The sequence below is a fragment of the Nyctereutes procyonoides genome, unplaced genomic scaffold (genome assembly GCF_905146905.1).
Source record: "Nyctereutes procyonoides isolate TBG_1078 unplaced genomic scaffold, NYPRO_anot_genome, whole genome shotgun sequence".
Taxonomy (NCBI): domain Eukaryota; kingdom Metazoa; phylum Chordata; class Mammalia; order Carnivora; family Canidae; genus Nyctereutes; species Nyctereutes procyonoides.
In genome coordinates this window covers 10,975,737-11,000,650 of record NW_026575160.1, presented here as the reverse complement: position 1 = coordinate 11,000,650, position 24,914 = coordinate 10,975,737, and the positions used below count along the sequence as shown (strand labels likewise).

The following is a 24,914-nucleotide window of genomic DNA, read 5'->3' as shown; positions in this document are numbered from 1 at the left end:
TGTAAAATTCTGCTCTGTCTCTGGATATTTAATAAGCATTAACTGGGCACAATGCCAAGGTTTTGAAGACCCAGATGTGAGGTAAAAAAAAAAAAAAAATTTCTTGGCTGAATGATCCCTATGGTCTAGGTGGGAAGACAAAAAAATATAAGAAATTTCAAAATAAGAGAGCATATGCCATGGACCAAAAAGTACTAATGGGAAACAATTCAATGTAGTGCTTTTTAAAAACCCTTCTGGGGATCCCTGGGTGGCTCAGCGGTTTACCATGTGCCTTCAACCAAGGGCATGATCCTGGAGTCCCAGGATCGGGTCCCACATTGGGCTCCCAGCATGAAGCCTGCTTTTCCCTCTGCCTGTGTCTCTGCCTGTGTGTGTGTGTGTGTGTGTGTGTGTGTGTGTGTGTGTGTGATGAATAAATAAATAGAATCTTTTTAAAAAAAATAAAATAAAATAAAACCCTTTTCTACAATTAGACTGCCTACATTAGAATCTTGCCTCCATCCTTCACTAAGGACAAAACCCTAGGAACATCAGCTTCTCTGGGCCTCACTTTCCACATTTTAAAAAATGTGGATAATAAACATACCTACCTTGTAGAGTTCCAATGAAGACTAAATCAAGATAACCCATTTAAAACCCTTCCTACTATGCCTGGCCAACATGTAGTAAGTGCTAACACTGGTTAGCTAAGTTAATCACTACTGTATTTTATCAGTATCAATTGATGCCACCGGTTGTAGAATACATCCTTATTTTATGAATTATAATAAAAGAAAACCACTTCTAATCAAACTCTGACACAATGCTTTTCTATAAATTAGACTTTTTCTATACAATCTCATCCTCCATACCATCAGGAATGTTGGTGATGCAGCATTGCTTAAAAGAACACTCCCTGGGGCACCTGGTTGGCTCAGTCAGGAGAGCATGCCACTCTTGAATTGGGGTCAAGTTTGAACCCCATGTTTGGTACAGAGATTACTTAAAAAAATAAAATCTTTTGGGGCACCTGGGTGGTACAATTAAGCTTCCAACTCTTGGTTTCAGCTCAGGTAGTAATCTAGGGTCATGAGATCAAGCCCCACATCAGACTCCGCTAGGAATTTGTTTAGGACTCTCTTTTTCCCTCTCCAACTCCGCCCCCTCAAATAAATTTTTAAAAAATTTTAAGATTTTATTTATTTATTCATGAAAGACAGAGAGAGAGAGTAAGAGAGAGGCAGAGACATAGGCAGAGAGAGAAGCAGGCTCCATGCAGGGAGCCCAGTGTGGGACTCAGTCTCAGGACTCTGGGATCACACCCTGAGCCAAAAGCAGAGGCTCAACCACTCACCCACTGAGCCACTCTGGCATCCCTAAACAAAACTTAAAAAAAAAAAAAAAAAAAAAAAAAAGAGCACTACAAATTATCTCTGGGATTATCTATCAAACTACTACCATTCATTCTGTAAGTCATTCAAAACATCAATTGCATTCAAAATATGTGTTACCCATAATACATTTGACTCAGCTGAAGTGATGACAGTTTAAACAGCCATGGCCATATTTACATCTCATCTGATAATTATATCTATGTCATAACTACCACCTGGTTGATGGTGATTGCAGATACATCCTGATTTCACAGATGTCAACATGTGAAAAATGTCTTATAATTTATAAAATTATTAGAATTTATAAAATTTTAAGGGACTCAGAAGACTATAGGAGCTCAAACTCTGTAGTTTTATAAAATGAAAGGACGAAAAGGAATAGCTTTGACAGATGTTTGCAATGAATCATCTTTGTTACTGTAAACTTGTAGAAAACTGTTAAAATTGTTACTATAGTGAATACTAAAAGGAAAGTATTTTCAGAACTGCCAGGCCAAACCAATGTGCAGAGTTTTCTCAGAATTCAAGAACTGGGGATGCCTGGGTGACTCAGCGGTTGAGCGTCTGTCTTTGGCTTGGGGCATGATCCCAGAGTCTCAGGATCGAGTCTATCAGGCTTCCTCAGTAGAGCCTGCTTCTCCTTCTGCCTGTGCCTCTGCCTCTCTCTCTGTGTCTTTCATGAATAAATGAAATCTTTAAAAAAAAATAAATAAATAAAGAATCCAAGAACTGTAAGGGTGGAAGGGAATCACACAAGATTTTAATCCATCCATTCTACATCATCCCCAACAGTAGGGATGACCATCCCTGAAGGTCACCCAGTTCTTTTTTAAAATTCTTGCAGTGATATTAAACTCACAACTTTCAAAGGAAGTTTATCTCAAGGAAATTCTGCTTAAATTTCTCCCATATTTTTTTAAAGATTTTATTTATTTATTCATGAAAGACAGAGGGGGAGGGCAGAGACAGGCAGAGGGAGAAGCAGTCTCCATGCAGGGACCCTGATGCGAGACTCGACCCCGAAGACTCCAGAATCACACCCTGGGCCAAAGGCAGACGCTAAACCACTGAGCCACCCAGGGATCCCTCTTCCATACTTTTAAAAACAACAACAACAACAAAATACTTCCTGTGCCATCCACCTCTTGGCCTAAGTCCTATCCTTTAGGACTATACTCTCAAACCTAATCATTCTTCATTCCACCTGTGGCCTGTCCCATCCACACCCCCCACATTGTGCCTTCTCTTTTCCAAGGTCCATCAGTCCTGAGGGTCAACAATTTGAGCTGAGCTCAACCGTATGGCTCTTCTACTAGTCTCACCTGGAATCACTATGAATCATCTGGCACCTTGACTGTTGTTGCTGGGTGGTCTAAGATGGCCCCACTGACATGTTTGTCCTGCCAGTTCCAAGTCTCTCCACATGGTCTCTTGTCCCCAGAGGGTCTAGACTACTTTACCACTAGTGTCAGGACAACGAGAGAGTGAAACCAGAGATTGCAAGGCCTTTTAAGACCCAGCCTATGAACTTCCACCATGTTCCTCTGCTACATTCTGTTGGCTGAAACAAAAAACAGGCCAGCTCAAATTAGAGGTAGATACCTAGACTCCACTTCTTTTTGGGAGGAGGAGCAAAGTCACAATAAAAAGGGGTATCATACCATGAGGTGCTCAGCATTTGACTTAAATTAGCTCACCTACTTTCCTCAACAACCTTTTTAGTAGGCACTATTATTATGTCATTTGAGGTATGAGCATGGCCAATACACTAGATGGGTAGGACTCTCATGAGTTATAATTGGAAAAAAAACTGTCATTCTTTTATCCCCTTTCCATTCAAACCAGTTCTTTAGGGATGAAATCTAAGGCAAGTCCTGTTATTTTCTGGTCACTCAGATAATAAAAAGTCTGTTTCTAGGCTTCTAAAATAGTCTTAGTTCAGTAGTTAAAATGTCCAGTCTCATGTAATAGGTTGACTTCCAACTTCTCATTCTACAATTGTCATTGCGCTAATTGATTCAAGCAAGAATCATCAAGGGGTGTTAAACATAGTTGGTGGAAGTTTGATGAAGAAAAGGGAAATTTATGTTGTCTCAACATATCTTCCTTCAAAATAGTTATTCATTATAAATGGGAAAACTACAACTTTATGGTAATCTAGCAGACATCATATTATCCAAGCAATCAAAGTTAACATGAGAGGCCCCTCACTGACTTAGTCTGTGGAGCATTCAACTCTTGATCTCAGGGTCATTAGTTCAAGCCCTACATTTGGCCTGGAGCCTATTTAAAAAGAAGAAAAGGAATAGTTAACATGAATAATGGAGCAAACTGACAACACGTGCCACTTGATGTAAAATGTTAAGAGGAACACAGAGTCAGTTATGAAACATTACTGCTAAAAATGCAAAATTTCAATCCAATCATAGAGAACATCTAATAAAATCACATTTGAGAGATGTTCTACAAAAAAAAAAAAATGACCTATAATCTTAAAAATACCAAAGTCATAAAAGACAAAAATGCCGAAGAACTGCCCAGATTAAAGGAGAACAAGATACATGACACTAAATGTAATACATGACCACTTCAGAGTCAGGACCTCACAGGATACCTAGAGAGATAGTTCTCTCTAAATATGCTATTCTCTTTCCAGCCTTCCCCTCAGGATAGGGGTGTGGTCAGTTAAGAGTTGGGAAACCAATGTTCAGCCACCTCACTTCAACTTCCATTTTGGTGATCTTACCCATCACTTTGGAATTTGGATAGTTGGTAATCATTTTGGGGGAACTCATTCAAAATGGGGATAAGAGGGACGCCTGGGTAGCTCAGTGGTTGGGCGTCTGCTTTTGGCTCAGCGCATGATCCCAGAGTCCTGGGATCGAGTCCCACATCTGGCTCCCTGCATGGAGCCTGCTTCTCTCTCTCTGCCTTGTCTCTGCCTCTCACTGTCTCTCACGAATAAATGAGTAAAATCTTTTTTAAAAAATGGGGATAAGGGGATCCCTGGGTGGCGCAGCGGTTTGGCGCCTGCCTTTGGCCCGGGCGCGATGCTGGAGACCCGGGATCGAATCCCACGTCGGGCTCCCGGTGCATGGAGCCTGCTTCTCCCTCTGCCTGTGTCTCTGCCTCTCTCTCTCTCTCTCTCTCTCTCTCTCTATGACTATCATAAATAAATAAAAATTTAAAAAAATGGGGATAAGAAGAGTCCTACTTTAACATTCTATTACACAAGGAAACAGGCTTTACCAGTTTAAATAACTTGCCCTAGGTCACAGATAATAAAAAAGAGAATTGAAATCCCAAAATGAGTGTCTTAAATGTATGTTTACAAATTTCACATTGGTAGATACAGCCTGTTGCTCTGGGTATTCGTGTCTTTTTAGATTCTGATCAGGTTACTTAAGGAATTTGCTCTACTTGTTTATCAAGCACTTACTATGATATGCCTTACATACATTGCCTCAGTTTACTTTTTATCACTGTATCATTTAACAGATGAGAAAATTGAGGTTCAGAAAAGTTAAGTGGCATCCCCAAGATCTGACAGCTAGTAAGGTATAAAGCCCAGACTGAAAGCCACCTGTATTTTAACTCCAAGCTCATGCTCATAGCCACAATGCTTTCACTTCCCCATACTCACTATATAAATTTATCTCCAGCTTTTACCTTGCTCTTGGACAAAGGATCTGAAACAATATTTAGCTAAATGCAAGGATTCATATCAGTCACAAAGTGCGAAGGACAGAAACACTCAACCCAGAAGTGGGAGGGCAGTGGCCAATTGAGATCATGGAGTTTAAAGAGAGGATGATTACACCAAAACAAAACAAAACAAAACAGAAAACAATGACAACAGCAAAACTCAAACCTTAACAGAAGGAAGAAACTCAAAATGAGTACTAAAGGGTTCTAAGTTTCCGGGAAGTGAAGGTGGAAAGGAAAATCACAGTGAATCACACAGTTCTCACAGTAAGGAAAAGAAGAAAAGGCAACCTTCTTAACAGAGCATAAGGAAATAAGTCTATTACTGCCTAACAAACCACTCTAAAACTTAGTGGTTTTAAACAACAACCATTTAATTATGGCCTACTTACGATCCCATGGGTCAACTGGGCTCATCAGCTGGATGCTTTTAGTGTTCCAGATCTGGAAGCTCAACCAGCCTGGAGAAGTTCTAGAGGACACTCAGAATTGCTGCACAATGGTGAACAGCTGGGAAAATTGCTCAGCTGGGATACTAGGAGGGTTGGGCCTTCCTATCCATGTAGTCTCTGGGCCTCCATCTCTTCTTCCCCATGTAGACTTGGTCTCTTCTTGTTGCCTCTTCAGTAAGGTAACTGGACTTCTGACTTGAGCTCAGAGTTCCCAAAACTAAGTGTTCCGAGAAAACAGAAGTAGAAGCTACAAGTCTTTTTATTTTTGGATTTTTTTTTAAGATTTTATTTTATTATTTATTTGACAGAGAGAGAGAGAACACACAGCAGGCAGAGGGAGAGGGAGAAGCAGGCCCCTCCTGAGCAAGGAGCCCGATGCAGGGCTGGATCCCAGGACCCTGGAATCATGACCTGAGCCGAAGGCAGACCCTTAACCGGCTAAGCCCCTCAGGTGCCCTGCTACCAGTCTTTTTAAACAGTAGGCCTAGAATTGACACAGTGTTACTTTTGTCACATTTTGTTTGTTAAAATAAGTCATAGGGCAGCTGGATTCCTTGTAGGAGGAACCACTACACAAGGGTCTGAATATCAGGAAAATTCGTTGGAGCCTTGGAGAACAGCTACCACAAAGAGAGATCAACTTTTTTCCCTAGCACTTTACTATAAACCATTACATATATATATTTCTTTAAGATTTTATTTATTTATTCATAGAGACACAGAGAGAGAGAGAGGGAAAGAGAGAAAGAGGCAGAGACACAGGCAGAGGGAGAAGCAGGCTCCATGCAGGGAGCCTGACGTGGGACTTGATACTGGGTCTCCAGGATCAGGCACTGGGCTGAAGGTGGCGCTAAACCACTGAGCCACCAGGGCTGCCCCACCATTACATATATTTTTATAAAAATTTTATAGAAAATACAAAGGTATGCTACCTTTGACCATGATTTTATGTGACCCTCCTTTTTTTGTAATCTGACTCTTAAAGTCAAAATACAGTGTAAAATGAGAGAAAGGTATTTCTTAGGAAACCCAGGTAACACATTGCAAACATATTGCTTAATGATAATTTGATTGGATATAGGGGTAAAACAGAATTTATAGAAATAGATAGTTAACATTTCTCTTGGGTTATCCCACTTGAATACCTATTGCTTTTGCAGGGAATATTTTTTGCAAGTATAATATAGCTAATAATTCTAAAACTAGGATGACTATACCAATGTTCTCCAGCCAAAGGATCATCAGAAACATATCCAGTGCTGGACAATATTAGGTGATATCAAGAAACTGAAACAATTATATGATTTGTTATCTTAATAAGCTTTATCTAGGTGTAGGAAAGAGGCTAAAGCTAAATTGAGGCTAAAGGTGGAATTGCTAAACAAGCAACTCATATTTTTCCAGGATAGGGAGTTGGTTGGTCATTTTCATAATTCTGGACAATGTACTATATGCGTTTGTCTGTGTTCAGACAGGTGTCCATCCTAATCACAAAGCAGCCTTGTCTAATACTGGCTTTCTGTGAAATTATTTACATTAACAGGAGGACATCAAGGCATAGCTGAGAGTGCCAGGCCAGGTCATAGTAGCATCAAGGTGCTGATAGTACTAATATCACCAGCTGATAGTACCAAACCAGCACTCAGATATTAGGGGCTCTTTTCCTGTGTCTCAAATGTATTAGCAGAGAAAGAGAGGAAATAATCTTAACGTCTAGTTGTAGGGGACTGCTAGAATAAGTTAGGGTATTGTGCATCCATAAAATGGAATGCTATGCAGCCATTAAAATGATGCAGTAGCAGAATATTTAATCATATATAAAAATGTTCTCAATACATTGTTAAGTGAAAAGACTGATTATAAACCAGTATTTATAGTGTAATTACAGCTTGGTAAGCTATATATAGGCTTGCAAATGAGCTAATATTTATTAAGTGCTAAGAACAGTGTCTAGCATATATCAGGTGCTGTGTAGATGCTAAATGAATGTTAAGTAAATCTGCATCATTGAAAAACCTAACTGGTACTCAGCTTATTTCTCTCAATGTTATTTTTTTTTAATCAACCATATCATGATATATAAATCTAACTGCATGCCACATTTTACCTGTCTATTCCCTTTATCAGCCTCATCCTTAACATTTCTGGGGCCTAAGGCAAAGACCCAGGAGGCCTATATACCATATGTCTAAATATTTTACATAACACTGTAAAATTATTCTCTTTGACAAATATTCCTTCATAAGCACAAAATAGAAACATAGTTGTACAACTCTGATTTTTACATGACTTAGAATTGGCAAAAACACCTAAAAGGACTAAATTTAATTCTTTTTGCACATGTCTGGTTATTCTGTTGATGGACTGGTGACACCTGGATGAGTAATAATGACATACGTAATTTTATTTTACTTTTTAAAGATTTTTGAGAGAGAGAGGGAGCAAAAGCAGGGGAAAGGGTGAGGGAGAGGGAGACGCAGGCCCACCGCTGAGCAGGGAGCCTGATGTGGGGCTCGATCCCAGAACCCCAGTATCATGACCCAAGTTGAAGGCATAACTGACTGAGCCCCCAGGCGCTCTGACATATGTAATTTTATTTTTATTTATTTATTTATTTATTTATTTATTTATTTATTTATTTATGACAGTCACACACACAGAGAGAGAGAGAGAGGCAGAGACACAGGCAGAGGGAGAAGCAGGCTCCATGCACCGGGAGCCCGACGTGGGATTCGATCCCAGGTCTCCAGGATCGCGCCCTGGGCCAAAGGCAGGCGCTAAACCGCTGCGCCACCCAGGGATCCCCATATGTAATTTTAAAATGAGATATTTATTCCAGAATTTTTTCTCTCCTTCATTCCATTAAATCGTTATAATCAAAATGTCCCCCCACCATCATTGGCAGCAACAAACTGGAGCAGGTTGCCATACAAGGAGGAAGTCATTGAGTACTTTATGAAATCATATGAAGAGAAAACTGGGAATGCCTGGCATGCCAAGAACATCATGAAGCATCCCCAAAAATTCTACCTTCTGGAGATTGACTTCGGCCAGGACAAAGAGGCAGTGAAGAAGCTGACGGTGAAGCCTAGCACCAAGTCCAAGTTCCCCAAGCCCGTGCAGGACCTTATTAAGATGATCTTTGACGTGGAAAGTATGAAGAAAGCCATGGTGGAGTATGAGATTGACCTTCAGAAGATGCCCTTGGGGAAGCTGAGCAAACGGCAGATCCAGGCCGGGAACTCCATCCTCAGTGAGGTGTAGCAGGCGGTGTCCCAGAGCAGCAGAGACTCCCAAATCCTGGATCTCTCAAATCACTTCTGCACCCTGATCCCCCACGACTTTGAGATGAAGAAGCCCCCATTCCAGAGCAACGCAGATTGTGTGCAGGCCAAGGTGGAAATGCAAGACAACCTGCTGGACATTGAGGTCGCCTACAGTCTGCTCAGGGGTAGCTCTGACAACAGCAGCAAGGACCCCATCAACATCAACTCTGAGAGGCTCAAGACTGACATCAAGGTGGTGCACAGAGATTCTGAGGAAGCCAAGACCATCAGGAAGTAAGTTAAGAACACTCATGCGACCACGCGCAAAGCACATGACCTAGAGGTAATTGATGTTTTTAAGGTCTAGCGTGAGGGCAAGATCCAGCGCTACAAGCCCTTCAAGAAGCTGCATAACCGGAGGTTGCTGTGGCACGGGTCCAGGGCCACCAACTTCACGGGGATCCTGTCCCAGGGCCTCCGGATAGCCCCACCGAGGCACCTGTGACCGACACGGTCTCCAAGAGTGCCAACTACTGCCACATGTCCCAGAGAGACCCAGAAGCCTGATCCTGCTGGGAGAAGTTGCCCTTGGGAACATGTATGAGCTAAAGCACGCTTTATCATATCATATCAGCAAGCTACCCAAAGGCAAGCATGGTGTCAAAGGTTTGGGCAAGACGACCCCTGAGCCTCCTGCTAGTATTACTCTGGATGGCGCAGAAGTCCCTCTTGGAACTGGGATTTCCTCTGGCGTCAACAACATCTGCCTGCTGTATCCAACCAGTACATTGTCTACTGACATCGCTCAAGTCAATCTGAAATACCTGCTGAAGCTCAAGTTCAACTTCAAGATGTCCCTGTGGTGAGCTGGGGTGAGAGGCCAGGGCGCAGCCCGGTGGCAGGGATGAGGGTGCCCAGCGCCCTGCACTGCCTGACCCGGCCAAGGCCACCACCCTGCCCCCAGAGATCCGCCTCCACTCAGTCTCCTTAGGAAGGATTTTCTTTTCTTTTCTTTTCTTTTCTTTCTTTTCTTTTCTTTTCTTTTCTTTTCTTTTCTTTCCTTTCTTTTCTTTCTTTCAGATTTGATTTATTTATTCATGAGAGACAGAGACAGAGAGAGGCAGAGACATGGGCAAAGGGAGAAGCAGGCTCCATGCAGGGAGCCCCACGTGGGACTCGATCCCCGGTCTCCAGGATCACACCCTGGGCTGAAGGCGGCGCTAAACCACTGAGCCACCCTTGCTGCCCTAGGAAGGATTTTCTACCAGTGTTTGCTCACTTGTTAAGTGATGTCCTCCCCCCCCCTTTTCAAATCCCTTGTTTGTGTGGGTCTGGGGGTGGGGTGGGGTGGGGTGGGGTCCCCCTGCGGCCAGCTGACAGGTGGGAGGGGTGGTGGGGACGACTGGTGGGGACGACTGACAGTAGGAAAGGAAGGGGGTTCTATTCTAGACTAGTCCTGCAGGAAGAACCACTAACGTCAGGATGTCTGCCTTGCTCACTGGCTTCCGGGGCAGGGGTCCTTTGCCCTTCTTTCCACGTTGAGTTTCAGTTTTGGAAAAATGTTAAGCATTTATTTTATTTTTTTTTAAATGTTAGGGAGTATCCCCTTTTAAACTTTTTTATTAATTTTTATTTATTTATGATAGTCACAGAGAGAGAGAGAGAGAGGCAGAGACACAGGCAGAGGGAGAAGCAGGCTCCATGCACTGGGAGCCCGACGTGGGATTCGATCCCCGGTCCCCAGGATCAAGCCCTGGGCCAAAGGCAGGCGCCAAACCTCTGCGCCACCCAGGGATCCCTTAAGCATTTATTTTAAAGTAAAAATAAAAACTAATTTCATACTAAGAAAAAAAAAAGTCCCCCTATTTTGTTTCCTAGTGGCAGTAATGCCAACTTAAACTTTCTTGATTATAGTTGTTATATAGGTTTTTTTTTTATTAATTTGCAGAAATCTTGCTCAGCCGAGGTCACACCTAGAGTCAAAAATAAATAATTCAAAAATTATTCACAAATAGATGAAGGATGCCCGGGTGGCTCATTTGGTTAAGCGTCTGACTCTTGATTTCAGGTCAATACCTTTTTATACGCTTATGGTCATGTAACCACCATCCAGATCAAAATATAGATCAGCTCCTCAGAAGGTTCCCTAGTGTCCCTTTCAGTCTGTGCCTCCACAAAGGGACCACTATTCTCACTGATGTGGGAAACAAAGGCAAAAGAAAAAATTAAATTTCCTTACTACTTACAGCCCATTGATGAGTCCTTGAAACAGGTTGAGCGACCTTCCTCTGGGAGCTCAGATGCCTTGATGTTAATATTTTGCTAAGGGCAAAAGGCAATCTTAGTTTAACCCCCAGGATTCTGTAAGTCTACTTTAGTGTGTAAAAATTCCTTTGGAAACTTCCTTTATCTCTACCCCTCAAGATATATATGTCGGCCGTGGATGGAACTGGAGGGTATTACGCTTAGTGAAGTAAGTCAGAGGACAAACATTACATGATCTCATTCATTTGGGGAACATAAAAAATAGTGAAAGGGAATAAAGGAGAAAGGAGAGAAAATGAGTGGGAAATATCAGAGAGGGAGACAAAACATGAGAGACTCCTAACTCTGGGAAATGAACAAGGGCTGGTGGAAAGGGAGGTGGGCAGGGGGTTGGGGTGACTGGGTGACAGGCACTGAAGGGGGCACTTTACGGGATGAGCACTGGATGTTATACTATATGTTGGCAAATCAAACTCCAATAAAATAAATTAATTAAATAATTTAAAAAGATATATGTCAGCAATCATCCCCCAAGCGTATGGTCCGCCAATAAATATCTGAAGGGTCTCATGTTTAAGTTTTATTAGATGGTAATAAATGACCTTTTCCTAATCACAGCTAGCCCCACAAGGTCCTGGAAACCTTGCTTCCAAAATTCCTTAGAGATTTATGCTCTCCCTAATCCCCTCCCAACTTGAAAGTCTATAATTGGCCACTCCTCAAGACCCCAGGGCAGCTCTTTCTGCCCATGGATCTTGTCCCCATGCTTTAATAAAACCACTTTTTGCACCAAGGATGTCTCAGGAATTCTTTTTCGGCTATTTGCTCCAAACCCTAACATTTTTCTGCATCATTATCTCTGACCTTATATACCATGATAATAAAATGGTGCCATCACATTGCAATATTGTAATGCATATGATAAATTATTGTAACAAAATATTACAAATATTCTCACTTTACTAGTTTTCAGTTATTGCCACCTCATTATCTTTTAAAATCACGTAGATCCTTAGAATATTTCTTAAGTTCCTTATTTATTTATTTATTTATTTATTTATAAAGATTTTTTTTTATTCATTCATGAGAGACACACAGAGACACAGGCAGAGGGAGAAGCAGGCTCCATGCAGAAGTCTGACTTGGGATTCAATCCCAGGTCTCCAGGATCACAACCTGGGCTGAAGGCGGCGCTAAACCACTGAGCCACTGGGGCTGCCCTTAAGTTCCTCTTTTAAAACTCTCAGTGTTGTAATATCATGAAGCAAATCAAAACAAGTGTACTAATCAATTTGTTTAAAGTCTCTTCATTTGAGGGATCCCTGGGTGGCGCAGCGGTTTGGCGCCTGCCTTTGGCCCGGGGCGCGATCCTCGAGACTGGGGATCGAATCCCACATCGGGCTCCCGGTGCATGGAGCCTGCTTCTCCCTCTGCCTATGTCTCTGCATCTCTCTCTCTCTCTCTGTAACTATCATAAATAAATAAAATAAAATAAAAATAAAGTCTCTTCATTTGAGACTCTATCTGAACCTATCACGGCCAGAAAATATGCTGCATGGAACTTAGTTTGACGGTTATTGATACCTGAATCTTATTTATGAAATTTATATAAAACCTTTTTGTTTCTTTGTTCTAATTTCCTTATATTTTATTTGAATGGCATTGTTGTTGAATATCTTTTTATTTTAAAAAACTACTTTCTCTAAAATTAAAAAATTCATTATTTTCAAAAGTTAAACAGCTGTGTAATTTTTTTTTTGGTAAAATTTTGCTAACATTAGTAATAACAATGAATAGTTTATACCAAATAATTGTCAACAGCGCAACTTCAAAAAAATTTCATTTTCCTCCAAAGGCCACAAATTGCTCTTGGCTTGAATTCTTCTATTTTTTTAAGCTTTTCTAATGCATCTTATATCTTGTCTAAATTAAATCCAATTATTTTGACAAAACTTAATGTTTTGAGGGACCTCTGGGTGGCTTGGTGCTTGCCTTCAGCCCAGGGCATGATCCTGGAGACCTGGGATCGAGTCCCACATCAGGCTCCCTGCAGGAAGCCTGCTTCTCCCTCTGCCTGTGTCTCTGCTTCTCTCCCTGTGTGTCTCTCATGAATAAATAAATAAAATCTTAAAAAAAAAAGTGAGTGTGTGTATATACATGTGTGTATAATTACTCAACAAGACTTTGTACAATCTAGTTGAAGTTGATAATGTAAATATTTCAGGGTTTTTTTGTATATGATTTCTTTTCTTGCTTTACTAGCCATTAAATTAATAATATTATACTTAATTTTCCCCATCCTAGATAGTGATCATTATTTGTCTTAAATGTTTATCCATTCTAGCTTCAGCTTTCAAAATCATTTATTCTGAATTTCGAAATGTTCTGCTGCTTTGTGTAAATGTTGCGCTGTTAAAATAATATTACTTTAAGAGTATTACAATAATGTCCTATGTCAGTGTTTACTTGCGTTGATAAATGCTACCATTGTTTGCTGATTACTCACTCTTTTCTTTTCCCGGCTCCATAATAGCATGTGTGTGCCAGTGACATTTCCGTTCTTCTAATAAGAAATCTAAATATTTCTAGTCACAAATACTTTTGTTGGCCAAAACTGACCCTGAAAATTGGTTGTGAGATATATAACAGTATAACAGAATACATAGCTTTAAACTTAAAATATAAAATACAAATCCTATAGTTTTACATTCCATTTGAAAGCATTTTGGTGCAAAGGAAATTACTAAATTTTTGCTGAATGAAAATAAAAATTAAAAATTGTAATCATTCAGGTGAAACAGAATCATTGTCCAGGATCATTGTTCAACAAACATTGAAAACCTCAGGGTTTCTCTTGCTCACTCACCTGCTGATTTCATGTATAATTCTCTATTAATTCTAATTGCTTCAGTCAAATCCTAACCTTAATCAGTAAAGAATGTGAAATTATTAAGATTTCATTTGACCCATTCAAGTTGTGTATTTGAAGAGAATAATTTTCTTCCTGCTTTTATTGCACTGATTGGTTATTAAATCTCCATTAAAGATACAATCTCCAATCTCCTATTCAAGAATCTTAAGTGGATCATTCTCAACAGAAGTCTGCTTGCTATCATTGTTTCCAACTTTTAAAATTTTAAGCAGACTAGTTCTTCTAAAGACTTCCTATTTTAGGGTGCCTGGCTGGTTCTATCAACAGACATACTACTCTCAATCTCAGGGGATCATGGTTTCAAACCCCATGATGGGCATAGAATATGTTTTTTAAAAAAAGACTTTATTTTTCACTTCTCTTCAGCTTTTATTATTTTTGAGCTCCATTTTTGTATTTTTGTATCTGTGATGACCTTGACTTGTATTTATTCTCAATGATCTAAATTAAAAATAATCTGTAATATATTCAGATTTTACACAACTTAAATATATTTTCATTTTAAAAGTTAATACAGGGGCACCTGAGTGGCTCATCTGAGTCTGACTTCAGCACAGGTCATGATCTTAGGGTCCTGGGATACAGCCCCAAGGCCCTTGTCATTGAGCCCACTGATCACCTCCTTGCTCAGCAAGGAGTCTGCTTCTTCCTCTCCCTCTCCCTTTGCTCTCTCTCTCTTTCTCTGTCTCTGTCTCTCTCTCTCTCACACATAAATAAATAAAATTTTTTAAAAAGTTAAAATACATGTAAAATAAAAATTAAAATGAAATTTCATATATTACTTTCAAAGAAGTCTTTTTTCTTCTAAAGTATCCAAAATTATTTATTACGTTAAAATGCAATACACAAAGTATAATTAATAGATATTAGAGTATTCAGCCAAAATTGTTTAAATAAAGCTGAATTTTAAATTCAGTTTTCTGAAAATTTAACTAAGCCTTTTAACATTTTTATGAAAGCAAAACTATTCTTAATTCTATCTTTCAATGTCCAATTTAAAGCATCAACTTTCCATTTTAAGCATGTTATGTGTAAACTACACATACACATTTGGTAATATGAATTGTTCGTTATTGCAAAAGTTCCTCAGCTGCTATATTTATCTGTCACAAACAGTGCTAATGTAGGAGTCCCACAAACTGAAATAGAGAGCAGCAAAGAAATGAATGCTCAGTGCTACTGAGAAAGGACAGACACTTCATTAGGCAATAATCTATTGCATTTGTAGCATCTAAGAGGAAGGATTTGTCAAGTAATTAATTCATTTTCTCTCTCACCTAAGTGTTTTTGCCATCCAAGTGCTCCCTGTCCTCCAAAGCCATGTCTACCTCCAAGGCTGGCAGCAGTGTAACCTACAGACCTTCACAACCATGAAGGGGTTCATACCTATTTTTAAGGACATAGGACAACACAGATATGCAGAAGTGTTTCCCTGAGGCCTGAATAGCATGAGTTCTAACTTAGGATGCAAATGGTTACAGGTCAAGCCATGCTAGCCCTAAGAACCAAGTCAGTGACCAAGGTGCCCATGTATACTTTAAGAAATGTACTTTTTGGGGTGGCTCCGGTGGCGCAGCAGTTTAGCTCCGCCTGCAGCCCAGGGCATGATCCTGAAGACCCTGGATCGAGTCCCACGTCAGGCTCTCTTCATGGAGCCTGCTTCTCCCTCTGCCTGTGTCTCTGCCTCTCTCTCTCTGTCTCTATGAGTAAATAAATAAAATCTTTAAAAAATAAATAATAAAATAAAATAAAATAAAATAAATGTACTTTTTGTTTCTTTGTGATATGTGAAGACATCTAAAGTTCAGAGTCCAGAGTAGAGGTGCCTTCACCCAGGTCTAAAGTACTGCGCCTATATGGCCTCCCGTCCTTTGCTACAAACAAAATTATGATAAACATTCTCATTTCTGTCTCCTCAAGGATCTGTGAAGAGTATCTCTGAGATACAAACTCAGGAATTAAATTTTTAATTTCACCAAATATTGATTGCTCACTAGAACAGCCATATTAGCCATACACTCCCTTCTGAAGTACATATTTTCTCTATTACTCCACACAAATATATCATTTTCAAAACCAAATTGGTATTGTACTTTACCTATTATTTCACAGTTTGAACTTCTCATTTGTCTAGTTTGATACTGATCCATTGGCTGGATCCTTTAGGCAAGATTGTCTAACTGGTAACCACTCAATTGTACCAGCATCTGAGCTGTATTTCTGTATTCTTCACTCAATTAATATTCTTATTTATCCAGAGCACAGACTATAGCAGATTATTAAGAGCTGTTTCAGGCATTGGGGACACAAAGACAAATGAAGCATAATCCCTTACACTCAAGGACCTTGGAGTCTGGAAGATGCAATAAGAAAACTGTTCCAAAACCTTGTAGAATTCAGTACTTACTGTCATTTTCACTTCTTCTTTCACAAATTCCTTAATCCTATCAAAAGAAAGAAATGTTAATCTGAAAATACATGTCCCTAGCAAACTCTCACTTGCAATAATGTGTTTATTTGGTAAGAGCACATAAATGATACTTTGATCCTTTCCAGAATCTTGCCTAGAAGCAAAATCAGGTTCGAGTACTCCACCTTCCCCTTCTTTTTTAATGGATTGGTTATTTAATTAGGTTCTTTGTAAGAAATTTATTTATTTTTTAAAAGATTTTATTCATTTGAAAGAAAGAAGATGCACAAGGTGGGCAGGGAGGGGCAAAGGGAGAGGGAGAAGCAGACTCCCCGCTGAGTGCAGAGCCTGACAAGGGGCTCTATCCCAGGACCTGAGATCATGACCTGAGCTGAAGACAGACACTTAACCAACTGAGCCACCCAGCAATGTCTCTTTGTAAGAAATTTAGAACACCAATTTGTGAGGGTAAATTCCATTTGTGGGAGAAAATTCAGAGTGGAGGTAGCCCTGAGCTGAGGAACAGCTCTGATTTTTGGCAGAATTTGTGAGTCTATGGCTTTCTGATCAACCTTGCTGTGCTCTGTAATCTCACGTTTCTCTTTCTCCATGTTGAAGATCTCACCTTCCTGGTGTCTGAATTTATGCAGCTTCTTCTTCTTGAAGTAAGCATCAGCAAGGTGTTTTAGGATTTTCACACTGTTGATATCAATTTTGGTGGAGGTGGCAACAACAAATTTCTAGTGTTCTATGCAGAGGAATCCAACTGAGAGCCAGAGGTCTGGTCACAAGTAGTAAGCCACTGCTCAGTTCATTCAGGAAAACCACCCTCTTGCCTCTGTGGCACCTAATGAGGATAATCAAAATGGTGCCTCTTTCTTTGTGTCTCTCGTGAATAAATAAAATCTTAAAAAATAATAATAGACAAATAAATAAATAAAATTATGTAATCAGAATTGAATATTTAAGGGCAACCCAATCCTCTTGATCATTGTACATCTAGCACAGAACAGGGCAAATACATATTTAATGAATGATAATAAGTGAATGAAAATATCTTCCATGGATTTATGCTTGTCTTTTCTTTGAACTTTATATAATCTGAACATTTTTGTATTTTTTAAGATATAGTTGGATATTCCTATTGTTATAAAAATTTATAACTTAGGTAGAGTCACTCTCCCCCTACATCACTGTCATTTTTTTCTTCAGTTAATTCCAATTTTTAAAACATACACACACACAAAAAAAAGCATATACATCTTTCTGTGTTTGTAACTAATAAAGATGTTAACTCAAGGCTGTGTGAGCTGCTCAGAAAAACCTTCTTGGGCCTGACACCCCTCACACCTACATGTAATGATTTTCTTTTTCATGGTCAGCAGAAGGACCAACAGCCAGTGACAACAACTTTATTTATTTTTTTAGCAATTTTATTTATTCATGAGAGATACAGAGAGAAGGCAAAAACATAGGTAGAGGGAGAAGCAGGCTCCCCACAAGGAGCCCAATGTGGGACTCAATCTCAGATCCCCGAATCACGCACTGAGCTGAAGGCAGACGCTCAACCGCTGAGCCACCCAGGCATCCTGACAACTGCTTTAAAGAAAGGTCTATGCCCTTTGCAAACTGAGAAGGTGATATTCCATATGACAGAATTTGAAGCATCTTTTGTTTTTGATAGTCTATAAAAACACTACAAGATATTCTGTGTATCCCAAATAAGATGAAAAAAGGTGTGATAAAGTGCTGCTGTTAACCTAAAACTTCTACCATTGGGAAAGTCATAAAAGGAGGACGAACCCTTCTCCCTGTTTCCCTCAACTGTTGCTGATAATAGTTCAAATGTTCCCATAAGTGTCAGTACTGTTGGTTGTGGGCAAAACCCATGAGGGACTAACTGCAGCCAGTCTGGCCTAAAGCTATGAAGACTACTGAAAGAATCCTGTCTTTAGCAGGAGCCTGAATACATAGTGGGTAATGTCTGGATACTGCTTTGTTTTGTTTTTGTTTTTGTTTAAGATCTATTTATTTGAGAGAGAGAAAAAAAATAGAAAGAGCAGGAGGGAGGGGCAGAGGAAGAGGGAGAAGCAGACCCCTTGCTGAGCAAGAAGCCTGCCTAGGGGCTCAATCCCGGAACCCTGAGATCATGACCTTAGATGCTTAACAGACTGAGCCAGCCAGGAGCAGCTGCTTTGCTTTTTATTTGCTAAGGAATTAAGGGGACATGAACCATTAATCAGTCTTTGTTGTTTCTATCCTTTAGTCTCTATCTCATTGTAATCAAAAGAATTAAAGTGTGTTCCTGCCCAAGAAGTCAGGCAAATCCAATTTGGGTAGGCACTAAAACTCTATTATAAAATATTAAGGCAAATTAGAGTTACTTATTATTTCAAAACTGTATGCTTTTCCTATCCTGTATAAACTCTGATATTTTAGATGGAACATAGCCTTATTTTGACACATAGATAAATCTTGCCATTAAAAAATATGTGCTACAAGGGTGCCTGGTTGGCTCAATCAGTAGAGCATGTAACCCTTGATCTCAGGGTTGTGCATTCAAACTCCATGTTGGGAGTGGAGCCTATTTAACTTTTCTAAAAAAGTGCTACATATTGTATAATTCTATTTATATGACGTGCCCAGTATAGGCAAGTCTAGAGAGACAGAAAATAGATTAATGGTTATTAGAGGATGGAGGGAAGGGAAGGAAGGAGTGACTACATAATCGGTACAGGATTTCTTTTTGAAATAATAAAATACTCTGGAATTAATAGTAATAATGGGGGATCCCTGGGTGGCTCAGCGGTTTGGCGCCTGCCTTCGGCCCAGGGCGTGGTCCTGGGGTCCCGGGATCGAGTCTCGCATCAGCTCCCTGTATGGAGCCTGCTTCTCCCTCTGCCTGTGTCTGTGTCTCTGTCTCTCTCTCTCTTTCTGTGTCTCATGAATGGATAAATAAAATCTCTTAAAAAAAATAGTAATAATGGGAGCATCTGGGTGGCTCAGTTGGTTAAGTGCCTGCCTTCAGCTCAAGTCATGATCCCAGGGTCCTGGGATGGAGCCCTTGCATAGGTATCCTTGCTCAGGGGGGAGCCTGTTTCTCCCTCTCCCTCTCAGTGCTGCCCCTCTGCTCATGCTCTCTTTTTTAAATAAATAAATAAATAAATAAATAAATAAATAAATAAATAAATAAATAAAATATTCTTCAAAAAATAGTAATAATGGTTGTAGAACATTGTAGTTATACTAAAACTCACTCAATCATGCAGTTTAAATGGTAATTTTTAGGTTATGTGAATTTTATCTCTATAAGAAAACTGGAAGGGGCGCCTGGCTGGCTCAGTCGGACAAGCATACAACTCTTGATCTCGGGGTTGTAAGTTCAAGCCCCATGTTGGTTGTACAGATTAGTTGGAAAATAAATTAATTAATTAAAACTTTTTTAAAAATGTTTTTTAATCTGGTTTCTTGTGCTCTGGTATTTTAAATTTAGTTTTGTCAAACGTAAGGGGACATATAAAACAACAACTTATATAAAGCTGCAAAAGACTAATATTAATAAAAGATGAGTTGGCCAAAGGGAAGAAAAAAAAGAAGGAAATGTGTGTATCTTTGAGACGCGTACCTGCATTCAGGGACCCATGTGGCCTGGAGCCCTACCCTTGGCTTTCTAGCATGCTCATACTGCCACCTGGTGGCATTGAATCCCCAAAGCAGTCTACCGTCCTACCACCCTGAACGCTGCCCTAGCTCACCAGAATTCCCACATAAGGGAAGATCCCCACACTTATGATTGGCCATCTCTTACCTATTCTTCCCTCCAAGCTTGTCCTCTTCTGGTTGTAAAGGACATGCAAAATGAATACCTCGATAAGGTTTGAAAACCCAAGTGAGTAAACATATTAAGATCTAAATTCTGGGATGCCTGGCTGGCCTTGTCCATATAGCATGCAACTCTTGATCTCTGAGTTGAGTTCGAGCCCCATTTTGGGCATAGAGTTTATTTTAAGAAATAACAAAAAGATTACTAAAATCCCAAATAACTTATAAACATATTAACTCAGAGAGGTGGCAGAGGTAGAACTGCAGACACACCCCCATTTGTTGCATCAAATAAATATGCATTGAGCCTGCTTTGTGCTGGGTATTGCTCCAAGCCCTAGGAATATACCAGAGAATATAACTGATGAAAATGGAGCTCATGTTCTTGGGGTGTGGGGCAGGACAGTAAAAATGAATGAACATATTAACATGGATGGATCTCATCAACATAATTGTGTGTTTGTGTGTATAACTTAAGATACATTATATGAACAGCCAAGGAGTACAGGTTAACCATATGTTAACATGAGGAAAAGCACCAATTTGTAGCATTTGCTGATTTCTATAATATAAATACTCCTGTTGTGGCTAATTCTCAACTATTGGTGGTTTAATAACCAGCTCACAATATTCCTACAATGTTAACATTCAGTCCTTGCAAGCCTGTATGAGCAGGCTTCAGCACCCACTGCTGAATCAGTTGACCCTGCATAAGAGCGTGGATGATTCATTCGTAATAATGGAAGGGAAGAAACAGTAGTTGGTAGAGCTTGCTGTTAGATGAGTAGATAAGGTAGTGGGAGCTTATAGAAATTATCTTGTTTTCCTAGTGATATAGGAAGCAGATGAGTTGAAGAGGGATAAGTTTTGAAAATAAAGAAAAAGGAAAGAGGAGGGAGGGACCAAGATGGTGACATAAGAGGCTCCTGAACTTTCTTCTTCCCATGGTTGCATCAGATATATAGCTATATGTGGAGCAATTCCCTCTGAGGGAAATGAAGAAATTAGCTGAGTGATTTTTACACATCAGGCAAATGAGATACACTCTCACCATAAACTTCACCTCTGGTACAGTACCACACAATCAAGAGAGAATCCCCAACTCCATTTCATTAAGATCAGTCCTCACTCAGGAGAACCAGCTTCTCTCTGAGGATCCAAGGTTTTGGATCACATATCTAGTGTCCCAACTTGTAAAGCTTCCACCTAAGGGATGGGCCCCCCAATCACCTTGCTTTGATAGTCAAGGGGGCTTGTATTCACAGCAAACAAAGAAGTAGTTTTTAAATAGGCATTGGTGAACTTTCCCTGTCCCCACCCCTGAGCCCTACATCTGGGCTCAGCACAGAGGGAACAGATAAAAATGCCCATCTCCCAGTTTCTCTCCAAAAGGGGCTTAACTCCAAACATTCATAGCTACTGCCTGAGAGTCCAGCTCCTAATAAGCCTGCATCTAGGTGCTAACTGTGATCCTTCCTTTTGGGACACTGTCAGGTCTTGGCACACCTTCAGTTACTGGGAGCCATTAAGAAGAAAAATGGTAGTTTGGATCATCAGTTTTGAGAGGCAGCTAGGAGCTCAGGTCAGGCTGATTGGCAAGGTTTATCTCCTGCACAAGTCATGCCTCTCAGATGGGAGATGTGGCTATCTCATATAATGTACAGAAACCAACACAGAGAGTCAAGGAAAATGAAGAGGGAAATATGTTCCAAACAAAAGAAAAAGATAGGGATGCCAAGGTGGCTCAGCAGTTGAGCATCTTCCTTTGGCTCAGGTCATGATCCCAGGGTCCTGGGATCGAATCCTATATCAGACTCCCCACAGGGAGCCTGCTTCTCCTTCTGCCTATATCTGTGTGTGTGTTTGTGTGTGTGTGTGTGTGTGTGTCTCACGAATAAATAAATAAAATATTTTTTTTAAAAAAAGATAAATCCTGGGCAGCCCAGGTGGCACAGTGGTTTACTGCTGCCTTCAGCCCAGGGTGTGGTCCTGGAGACCCGGGATCAAGTCCCACGTCAGGCCCCCTGCATGGAATGGAGACTGCTTCTCCCTCTGCCTGTGTCTGTGCCTCTGTGTGTGTGTGTCTCTCATGAATAAATAAATAAAATCTTTAAAAAAAATAAATCACTAGAAATAAATTGTAATGAAATGGAGACAAGTTAGAGAACCCAACAGAGAGTTCAAAGTAACAGTCATAGTAGGGTGCCTGAGTGGCTCAGCCAGTTAAGCATCTGACTCCTGATTTCAGCTCAGGTCATGATCTCAGGGTCATGAAATCAAGGCCTGAGTTGGGCTCTGCACTTGGTATGGAGCCTGCTTAGGATTCTCTCTCTCCCTCTGCCCCACCCCCCCACCATTCTCTCTCTCTGATAAATAAGTAAATAAGTCTTTTTAAAAAATAACAGTCATAGGTCAGAACAATGCATAAACCAACAAAGAATTTCAACAAAGAGATAGAAAATATTAAAAAGTACTAAATAAGGGCACCTGAGTGGCTCAGTGAGTTAAGTGTCTAACTATTGGTTTTGGCTAGGGTTGTGGTCTTGGAGTCAAAAGATCAAGCCCTGTGTTAGATACCACAAAGTGGAGTCTGCTTATTCCTCTCCACCCTTCTCTGCTCCTCTCCCCACGCTCTCTCTCTCTCTCTCAAATTAATACAATTTTAAAATATTTATAAAAGATTTTATTATTTATTTGAGAGAAATAGAGAGAGAGAGAGCCAGAGAGAGAGCACAAGTGAGGTAAGGGGCAGAGGGAGAATCAGAGTCTCCGCTGAGCAGGGAGCCTGACGTAGGGCTAAATCTCAGGACTCTGGGATCATGATCTGAGCTGAAGGCAGTTGCTTAACCAAAAGTGGATTTTTAAGTCACCCAGGCGCCCCTTAAAAAATATTTTTTTTTAAAAAAAAGATACCAAAAGGAAATCACAAAACTGAAGAATGCAATGACTGAACTGAAAATTTTAATAGAAAAAAATCATCAAATCACAAAGGAAGAGAATGAAAGAGGAAGAAAGGAACAAGGAGACTATAAAGCATCTGGAAAACAATTAACAAAATGGGCAATAGTGCAGTTTGCAAGTGCATATTATCCATGATTACTTTAAATGTAAATGGAATAAATTCTCCAATCAAAAGACATAGAATGGCTGAATGAATAAAAAAAACAAAACTCAACTACATACTATCTACAAGAGACTCGCTTCAGCTTAAAGGGCACACATAGACCAAAATCAGCAGGATGGAAAAATATATTCCATGCAAATGAAAACTAAAAGAAAGCAGCAGTAGCTATACTTACGTTAGACAAAAGAGACTCTAAGCCAAAATTGTAACAAGAGACAGGTTTGTTGTATAATATAGGAGTCAATCCTTCAAAAGGATATAAGAGTTGAAATGTTTATGTACCCAACATCAGAACACCTAAATATATACAGCAAACTTTTTTTAAGATTTTATTTATTTATTCATGAGAGAGAAAGAGAGAGAGGCAGAGACACAGGCAGAGGGAGAAGCAGGCCCCACCCAGGAAGCCAGACATGGGATTCGATCCTGGGACTCCAGGATCACGCCCTGGGCCAAAGGCAGGCGCTAAACCACTGAGCCACCCAGGGACCCCCCTACAGCAAACATTAATAGACCTGAAGAGAGAAATACACATCAATAAAATAACAGCAGGGAACTTCAATAGTGCACTTTCAACAAAAGATAGATCATTCAAATAAAAAAACAACAAGGAAACATTGGACTTAAATGGCATGGCTATTTCCACAAAGTAGCAGAAAAGAACACCAGCAAAGAATGGACCCTTCCCAAATAGAATTGCTCACCTAGAAGAGCCAATTGATCAACCACTGCAGCTAAGAGACATTCACTGTGGTCAATTATAAGCATAGCTCTACCATCTGTTTATGATACCAATTGCTATGATTTTGTGAAATCAATATTTGCTAAGAAAAGCCCTGGTGAGCCACTGTTCAACAAAGACCATAGGAAAAATTGAGATACAGAAGTTTATTGCTCACAGGTGCTGCAGAATGTACAAGCATGCCTTGGACCACATGTTTTCTGCTACTTTCCACTATACTGCAGCACACTGCCTATTTCAGAATGCTACTGAGGCTTCCCACCCCAAAGGGCCAGCTCCAAAAGAAACAACCAGAACCGAACCTTCCTGAACCTCAGAGCATTGCTCATTAAAGCCAGTTTGAGGTGTCTCAGATGTTTTTCCAGTCTATTAATTGCCCCACAGAGTAAATTCCCCCAGTGGGTATTAGACCAGGTATATTTCCTGACCCTAAGTACAGACAATTGGCTAAAATTGTCATAGTCCCATGCATTAATGGTATCTCCCACAATTAATTAGCACAAGTTCTAATGGCCTAATATAAATAATCCTGGCTCTATTAGACACAGGAGTCCAAGTTACAGTAATTCCAGGTAACCCTTCTAAATTCCCTAAGAGAACCTCATACAGCCTATAAGGCATAGCAGGTAAAACTGTAAAGAGAGAACAGACTAAGCTATGTGTGTCTGTTAGTGCCATATTTCTAAAACAGTTACCAATAATGATGGCCTCGTAGCTCTCTTTCCCTACTTTAGGTATAGATGCCCTCACTCACCTACAAACCTGGTGGAGTAAACCCAAATTTCTGGCCTTTCTTATGGGAGCTGCCAAATGGGAGCCT

The 24,914-nt window shown here is 40.2% G+C and overlaps 1 protein-coding gene and 1 pseudogene across 1 annotated transcript in view; one reads left to right on the top strand and one right to left on the bottom strand.

The window, feature by feature from the left end:
- CCDC126 (coiled-coil domain containing 126) overlaps positions 1 to 24,914 on the bottom strand; it is a 105,473-nt gene that overhangs the window by 56,360 nt on the left and 24,199 nt on the right. The gene's annotated exons all lie outside the window — the stretch shown is intronic.
- Positions 8,422 to 9,665, top strand: LOC129502742 (poly [ADP-ribose] polymerase 1-like; annotated as a pseudogene).